Here is a 9502-nt window from a genome sequence, read left to right as displayed (position 1 = left end):
GGCCCTTTTTTTTTTTTTTTTTTTTTAAACACAATCAACTTTAGGTCTATAACTGGAAAACAATTTCAAGGCTTTTATTAGCTCATTCAGACTCATGTTTGAATGAAGTTTCATATGCAGTATTTTGTTTCGCCTTTGTAATCATCTAGCCAGTTGTAAACTAGATTTATTCTACTAAACTGTAATCCTACCAAGGTTGCTGGGCGAATGACAGCCCCTAAAAAAAGCTCCAGGCATATTCACTCCCCTTATTTCCCCTCAAAGTTATTTTTAAGACAAACGCCAATCGTATAACACTTCAGAATAAGAGTTTATATTTATCAAAGTCCTAAAAAGAAAGAAATGAGAGGTGAGCATGGAAATCAGGGTACAATTTCGATGGGCATTTCTATGAATCACTACATAACAAGTTTTTAATTATATCAACTTGGAAAGTGAGACAGACTGTAACAGGTGGACATGCTCACTATGTGAGAAACTTCCAAGAAAAGCAAATGCAATCAGGGGAGTGTTGCTCTATTTCATTTCTGGGAAATGTTGCCTGTTGGAGACATACCTCTAAGTTACAGCTCTCCTCCTATATAAAGGTAGGCTGCAGGCTTGCTTGTTCTGTCCTCGCTTCAACATCTCCAGTCCTTCAGCCAACTCAACAACTTAAGCCTGAATCAGGCCTTTTTTACAAAGTTGAATGAAGATGTGTTCTCTCTCAGAGCTTTCCAGATGGTGGCAGGAAACAAAGGGGAAAAACTATGGAACAGACATTCCAAACCTGACGAAAATCCAGCTTTCATCATTGTTGCCAAGCAGAAATCGATGTGATATTAATACATTCTGTTTCCTAGGTCCTACGTGAGGTTAACAAACAGTCTCTTCCATAGAGAGGACCATTTGCCATTTCAGAATAACAGACAAATCTCTGCACAAAGATTAATATTCCTTTTCCTACTTGCTTTGCTCACCATCAGTGCCTGTAGAGTAAGATCAATTCAATTATTGTATCCTGAAGAGGGATCAGACAATAGAAAGGAGAATATTAAAAAAGGGAGAGGAGGCATAGAAAATTGTCAGAAGACAGTACTGAGAAGCACAGGAACATCCAGAAACAGCTGCTGGAGTAACTGAAGAAATATTTTGTGCTGCTGGAGAATATTCTAACTTAAACTCCGGTCCAGAAAAGCCTTACATCCTAAAATTAATGACATGCTGACAACTATCATGTGCTTCTCCCGCACTCACGCTGCAAGATGATGAATCACTGACAACCCCATGTCTTTTCCTGCTACTTGCCTTTCTGTGCATACCACAAGGACAGCAGGTGGAAATACTATGTTTATCATAGCAGAGACTAACACAAACCTATGGCCTCAGTTGCAGGCATGCCCACTACATCTGCACTGTTGCATTCAGTGAAGTCTGAAATATTTATTCTTACAGGCTGAAGTTCATGGTGTAAGGTTTGTATTGTTGGTGGGGTTTTTTTTGTTTGTTTGTTTTCTGATAAAAACATTTATATTTGATAAAAGCTTAATGCAGCATCATGTGCTGCAGTTTCTTTTTTTAAGGAACACCTGTATAAAATCCTTCGACTTTTAGCTTCCTTGCAGGCTGTGCTCAGCTGGCAGGAGGGATTAAATTGCATGAACAACAAAGTCTTGGCAGTTCTGCTTTCCAGCCACTGCGAAAGCGCCCTCCCTCGTTTTTGCTGGTATTGTGTCAAATAGGGAAAGTTTTTTAGGCACTTGAGGCAGATGCTGTCTACTGTTACTAATTAGCTTCATCATTAAGCATTGCAAACTCCCTTTCGACCTCCCAGCAGAAAATCTTTTGGTCACTCTACAACTTCTTGAGATCCTCCCTTCTATGTAGTTTGACTGGTGACTGAATCAAGGGGCAGGGTAGTGGAGTGTAATAAATGCCTGAGCCTTGCAATATTATGCAGATGGACTGTGAGACCTGAAGGGCTGTGCAGACAGGAGTCCTAACGGTCTTGATTTAGCTTGGCAATCCAAACTGTGCAAATCCATCTGTCATCCATGCATTGCAAAATTTTGTAAGCCAAGATTTCAGTATCCACTTAACTGATGTAATCTACTCATCTACAGCCTTGGTGTTTGATTTATCCTCATCAAAGTGATGAGCTAAGGATTAGTAGTAAACTACGCCCTGAGGTGGAATTATCTCCTTGGTATACCATTTAAACTTCTAGATTGTCTCTGAGTGGATTTTTACGATGATAAACTTAATTTCCATGCCATATAATTATTTCTCTATCATATCACTATCCAGCACAGCCTTGTTGTGAATCACCATTCCTTCCCAGCATTCACGGGTAGTTTCTTGAGCCAAGAAATAATGCTCTCCTGAATGAAACTGCTTCGGGAAAAGTTTATTCACAGCTTTTTTTAATATTTTTTTTTTTTTCTGAAAGGAAGAGAGGAAAATGTCAGCATGGCAACTTACTTGAAAATGAAAGCAGCTTCAAGTGGAAGTGTATTAGCACTTCTTTTTTTGAAGAACACAAATTTCCCTCCCTAAATATAATCTAGAAGTTACACTTCAGCTCAAACCAGGTGATTGGTTAAGTCCTTTTGGAGGGAACATGGGATTTTGTTGGGTTGACTATAATCACAAACACCCAGTGGTTTCTAACAGATATCCTATGGGGGATTTGGACATGAGGAGGGAGGAAAAGACCTCATATGGGCAATGGTATCTACTGATTTAAAGAAAACCAGCTATGGAAATAACAATTATTTAAAATGAATTCTGTTAGTTATAAAAAAAAAAAACAAACAACCAAACCAACCCCCAAACAGATATATATTTAAAAAATTGCCATGCAGATATTAACAGTCAGTTCTCTTGTCTACGCTATCAGTCAACTTCCAACTAAAGACATAAAGCACAGGCTGCTATAAAAGTAATTGCTTCTACTGCAACATTACACAATGCACCAGACCATTAATGTCTCATGATAACTCTTTGCAAAAGTAGAATTGGTAGCCTTTATGTCCTGGCTAATTCTTTAGTGAGTATTTCCCCTCTCTCTTGAATCCCAGGTATGTGTTTCTTCATGTCCTTGTCAGAAACTTTTCAGCAAAAACAGAGAACCGTGATTTATATGCTTTGTATACTTTTGTGACCTTAATTGCTCTGATATTTTGCTTATTTAACCAGTAGTTTGTGTTCCCCAGAAATAGCTAGCTACATAAAAACAGTGAGATGACTCCTGTGACTTCCAACTTCCTACAGAAACTATCTGGATAATTGCATGGTTTTACTTTTAAAAAAAAAATTATTAACAGGTCCAGACAAACACAATATTATTTAATGGACTATGACTTTGAGCCTGCAGTTATGCTCATTTTGTTTCGTACAAAACAGATATTTCTCACCTCATTTCTCACCTGCTCCACATAGCTACGAGAATTGCCCCATTGTCCTGCTTTCTTGCTTCTATTCAGAATTCAGAATGCTGAAAGGTTGTGCTATAATCTGTCTGATTTATACTTTCCCAGTATATTTTGGTGGATTTAGTCCCTCCAAGATACAACTTGCTGTGTTATTAAAGAGGTCTGATTTTAAAATTCTCAATAATAAGTAACGTGAATTTAATTTTGCATCATGATACTAATGCAAAAGAGAGATGACCAAATAATAGATCAGAATAAAGATCCTGAATCATGTCAATAATCTACAATACTGCTCATCTCAGCTGCTGTTGATTTGCAGATAAATTTGTCAATGAATTTGAGAGGTATGCTATGGCATTTTAGAATTATGTAATTTCTTCCTGTCTTTCTTTGCCGTTCAGTAGAATGTGCCTTTCACTTAATATCATTACTTAATTAATTACAAATAATTTGTGCTTTGCCTTCAAAGCTAACATCTTTTTTTCAAACATAGAAATCTGGGATGTGACTTTTTTTCCCGTTGCAGATATCCCATGACTTTTTCTCAGCTTTCAATATTACGTCCCCTTCTTAGAATATTCACCAGGTAATCCTAACACAAGGATAGCCTGTTTGTCAGCCTCAAATCCTACATCTCATATCAGCAGATACTACATTATCATCCTCATATTTAGCAAGTGTCAAAGATGTTTTTTTCCTCTGCTCTGCTCTTCAATTCCTACTCACACTGCCACTGGGGACCATAAAGTGAAGCAACCAACAGGGTCTGGAAATTACAGATGTCTGCAGCAGTGGCAGGCAAGGAAAGAAGCAGGAGAAAAGAGTACATTCTCTGGGTTGTAAAAGTTTGAGTTTGGGCATTTTATCTACCAGTCTTTGACAAACAAACAAACAAACAATATCCTTATAGTGCCAAATAAATAGGAACTAAATTTTTGTTTGGTCAGCAGAAAACAATAGATTCAAGCAGTAGCAAGGTCAGGTATAGTCCAAATCCAGCGGTATCTTTTATTTACCCATTTTGCCCAGCAGCTCCCCTTTCAGAGGTTCTTATGAATATGCTGGCAACAGGCAACAGTTAGATGTCCTTGAAAGTTTTTCATCTCTTTTTCATCTCTTTTTTTTCATTTTTAAGAAGCAAGAGTCCACATGCTGTTACCACAAGGGATTAAGCTGTGATATGCAGTTGTCATATGAGACAAATAGCTCCCTAAGAATGTTCTAGAAGTGTTAGGTACTAGGCAAAGATCTCTTAAAAAACACATTCAAACAAAAAGAGATTGGCATTTGGTTTTGTCTAGGAACTAGGATTTGTTCTCCCAGAAGCCTCTTCTTGACTGTGACTTTAGGACTCTGATACTGCATAATAAACCAGTGCAGTGTCTTAAGACCACAGAAACCTGGCCCATGCATCACTGAGATTTAACTGCGAAGTATTCAGTTTAGTAGCCTCAAGAGCAATTCCGCTGTATGAACAGACAAAAAAACCTAATGTAATTTCTAAGGAGCGGGATGCTTGTTCACCTGAAAATCCACACTGGCATTCAGGAGAATTCAGTTCACTTTCTGAAATCTCCACAGATTCTATGTGTAACCAGGGACCATTAAAGCAATATTATTGTGTGTCCTTTCTCCAGCAATAAAAATGACATAACTCCTTCCTTTTTGCATTTTGTCTGACTTGAGGTATTTTGTAATCTCTTTTGGAAAACTTTACCCTTAATTACAGGTTTACATAGTTTAGAGTATAGCACACTACGTTCTGTCTAAGTAGATATTTTCAGTTACTACCATTAGACAAAAGGTCGTATAGCATTCGCATAAAGTACGAGTTCTTAAAAAAATGTCAGTCTTTCAAAAATGCAGGTGATATCTCCACTTATATTTTTTTTTCTAAATTAGTTAAAATAGAGGCAAATACAATCAGTTTGTTTCAGCAAAGTCATTATCTTTTTTCTGATAGCAATCACGCTGATATTCAAGTAACTAGTAGCATATAAAATCACTGAAATTAATTCCAGTTATTCAATCCACCTTAAAAAAGATAAAAATCAGACACACGGAGTTGGCTGTATATTAATGAAACTTTGTAAGTGGAATTTTAACCACAATTTGGAAAATACTCAATAAGCATCCTTTAACTGAGCTTATCCTCTGACTGAATGCTAATCGATATCCTCTGCAAATGTGAATATGCTATGAATTGAGAAATTCACACCATTAGGAGATAGTTATAACTAAAGTGAAAAACAGGGTTTGGGGAAAACTGCTGAAGCTTCCTGGTATTTTTATTTTTTTTCCATTGATTTTTACCTCCTGTGCTTGGCTTTGCTCACTTCTGCTTAACTCCTGAAGACCCATGGAGAACACTTAATAGCAGTTAGGAAATATAGAAAAGTTCACATTTGTCACATCGCATCAGAGATGGTTAGTGGGAATGGGCAAGATATCTTTTTTCCAAAGATCTTCAAAACCACTCAAATGCTACTGAGATTCTGATAAACACTAAGGTGTTATCAGGTCAGAATACGACTACTGAAGAAAACTTACACCAGACCCCAAAACATTGCTAGAAACATCTAAATAGATCTCAGAAGACTATAAAAACTTCAAGGCTTCAGATTATTAAAGGGATGCATTAAGCTATTCTAATTTGATTGGTGCATGAATCTAAGTGGTTGGTTCTATTTCTGCTAAATTACATAGTTAAAAAGTTATTGCATTCACCCTTTCTAAAAATAGAACTCAAATATACAAGAGTTAACAATAACATATGGAAAGAGTCTATTTCAGAGTAAGAGACAGGTACCTTTATGACGCTTCTGTGTAATTTGAGATTTAAAAAATAATACTTTAGTGAGTCAGTCCAGCATTCATTTTCTGTAAAAGTTGAAATGAAGGCTTATCACAGGAAACACCCGTATTTAATTTGTATGGTAAAACTTGAAGAAAATACAGTGAAGATATTTGGACTGATTTGGGGAAACATTTTAATTGACAACTTTATTTCAGGAATACCCCCACCCTTTCTTAAAGGCTGGAATTTTTCAACAAAGTTTTTCAGGATGTGATGAAGGATTTGAGGGTCCAAGTGCTCCTGAATGATGAGAGAGGTGTGACAGGTGTCTGCCCTCACAATCCTGATTTATGAGGGGGATTGGCTTATTCCCCCAGCCAGAAACACAATGTATGCTTACGTGTTGGAGGAAGAGTGATGTACAATCTGGAGCTGACGAAGACTGAAGGGAGAAAGAGGAAAACTGAAAAGTGTTCCCCATAGCGAGCTCTGTATAAGAAGATGCCTCAGAGCTCAGCTGTGGAACAAAGCACCTCGGGTCAGGATAGACATTTGTTATTTTAGAAGGAAAACATAGGTCAAGTTACTGTATTTACATGATTTTTGTCTCAGTTTCAAGCGGAGGACTCTTGAAACATCTATGTTGTCTCTCTAATTTGATTTGTAATGTGTAGCATTTTGATGTAATTTAGTATAGAATACTTCTGACTGCCAGCTTGAGGATGAAGGGGACCTCATAGAGGTTTTGTTCAGCACCATGACTTCAGTAGTGCCGGGAAATATGAAAACAGCACCAGGAGCTAGAAAGTGATCACCATAGGCTGAATTTACCCAGTGTTCTGGTGTGGATGTGACTTTTACCACATCCATTCTGTAACTGAACAGGTGACTACCTTCATTAGTCCAAAATGTTTGGAGAATATAAACCAGTTGGGTCATCTCTACAGACATTGATTTTATATGTATTCCTTGGCTGATGCTATCATTTCTCCCTGTAGAAGCCAGTAGTTTAAAATCAATCCATTGCTTTCATTTCCTTACCAGATAGAAGCAAGGATCTGGGAGCCAGAGAGAATATAGGGAAACCCTAATGAAGAGCTGTGATGCACTGGCACTGAATTCCCCACGGGCATAAATCCACTTGAAAATTCTGTTATGGATGCATGGTGTTACCATTTTCATTCTCTCTAGCTGATCAGAGCACAAAGTGTAGCTCTCCTTTCTAACGTTCAAATTTATCTTGGGCTTTGAGAAAACAATCTCCAGCAGTTAGATACCTGTAATTCAAGCAGCTTTACTGGCTTTCCTACTCTTTCTCTTCTATTATTCCATACTCAAAACCACGTGACTTGTGCACTGTACTCAAAAAACCCTGTGCTACTAACATTTGTTATCTTGGTTATCTAACAGTCCCTGAAACTATTATAGATGTACGGTGATGCAACAGGAATGTCCAGAGTGTGTAAACTAATATATTCACTCTTCGGGTATCTATGAGACTTTTGTTTCCAAGGGAATCTTTGTGAAACTTTCTCATGTTCTACTTTTGAAACAATTCCTTCTTTTTTTCTGTCCCCTCCCCTTTTTTTTTTTCTTAAAGACAAAAACTCTCACTCATCTCCTGCCCCCATGTAACTGAAAATATCTCTCAGATTCATAAGATTTTATGGATGCTTGTAGATTATTTTGCATAATTTAAACGACACATGATTTTTTCAGGTCTCATTTTAAACTGTGTGCAATTTCAAGGTACAATAGGTCATAGAGACCACAAAGTAGTTTTCTTGTAGTTTTCATCTAGCTAAAGATGAATGACTTGACAATAATGCAAATTTATGTGCTGTGCATATGTGCCAATTTTTAACAAGAAACTAATAGATAATTTGACTACCACTCCGAATAAGATACAGCATTGAATGTGAACTGATGTGTAAATATTGAGAAGGCCAACTCAAGCCCTGTATTAAATTTAGTAAAAGTGACTTTTCAACAATAAGGTAATCCAACAAAATGGAGGGCTAGTAGTGATACTCTGTGCTTTCTAGGATCTGAAAGTTTTGCCTTACCTTTCCTAACAGCTCAGTCCTCATGCCATATCAAAAGTACGGTAGCATCCAAGAAGTGGGACAGACTGATTTATCTCAAAACATTCCAAGATATCTCTTTTGTGCTGACTTAAATATCAACAAACAAAAGACCATTCATTTAAATAATGGATCTTAATTTTGATTTCTGACTACACTTGAATTATTTTCTAAAGAAAGGGTAATTTTCTCTAGTTCACATAACCACTAAAAATTTTTCCAAATGAAAGAAACCATTAAATGTACTACACAATATTTCTAACCAGAAAAAAAAAAAAAGTGTGCCATATTTCTTAAGTAATTTTTTAAGTTATACACTCAGATTCTTAACTGTTACAATGCTTTTATCCTGTGAGATTGTGAATTATTACTTTTTGGCTTGCTAATTTGTTTTGTAATTTGCTTACAACTTTTGTCAGTCTTCTTTCCAAAAAAATGGGAATGGAAGTAACATACTAAAAGAATATTTGAATCTTGCCTTCTATGTGTTAAATATGAGTAGCTAAACCATTTCTGATATAGAAGAAAAAAGGAACATTCTCAAAGTAACAGGTTATTCTTTTTGCTCAATGTCCCTCAGATTTTCTGAAGGATAGGGAAGCACCTTTGGGGAAAAAGTGTTAGGAATTTGAGTAGTATAAATGCTTCACTCTTACTGAAACTAATAGAATAAACGTATACTTACCATTTCTTCAGCTGACCACAAACTTGGGTCTACGGGATGCAACTTTGTTATGTGTTCTGAAGAATGCTATACATGCCTGCTTTGGTGCCAAAAGTAATCTTGAAAGTATGGTACATTGTCCCAGGAATTTTGAATCAGTAAATGATAGCCCTTCCATGTTTGTTCGTTTGTTTGTTTGTTTGTTTTTTTATTCTTAGTTTGCAACTAAGAGAGAAGAAAGATTGTTTTCTCTTTTTCAAGTAGGTTGCTCAGTTCTGAAATCGCTATTGCAACTGATGACAGTGTTCTCACAGTGGTGAACTGAAACAAAAATAAACAGATCAAAACCACAAAGAAATGAAATACTTGGGTTTGGGAAAAATGTAAATATCAGCATTTATTCCATTGCAATGTCTGAAAATACGTATGTTTACTCAAGGCACTGCCATTGTGACTTTTAGAAAACTCAAGCTGACCTAAAAAATGAAATATACATTCCCTTAGGTTATACATGCTTGCATGCTTACATTACATTACTTACATA

The 9502-nt window shown here is 36.6% G+C and overlaps 1 protein-coding gene across 2 annotated transcripts in view; it reads left to right on the top strand.

Moving 5' to 3' along the window:
- Positions 1-9502, top strand: part of IL15 (interleukin 15) — a 35845-nt gene that overhangs the window by 4467 nt on the left and 21876 nt on the right. The window lies entirely within an intron of this gene.

Source organism: Athene cunicularia, unplaced genomic scaffold (genome assembly GCF_003259725.1).
Source record: "Athene cunicularia isolate RWA unplaced genomic scaffold, athCun1 SCF_1, whole genome shotgun sequence".
In the NCBI taxonomy this organism is placed as follows: domain Eukaryota; kingdom Metazoa; phylum Chordata; class Aves; order Strigiformes; family Strigidae; genus Athene; species Athene cunicularia.
Note: the sequence above shows the minus strand (reverse complement) of the source record. Positions and strands in the feature narration are given on the sequence as shown.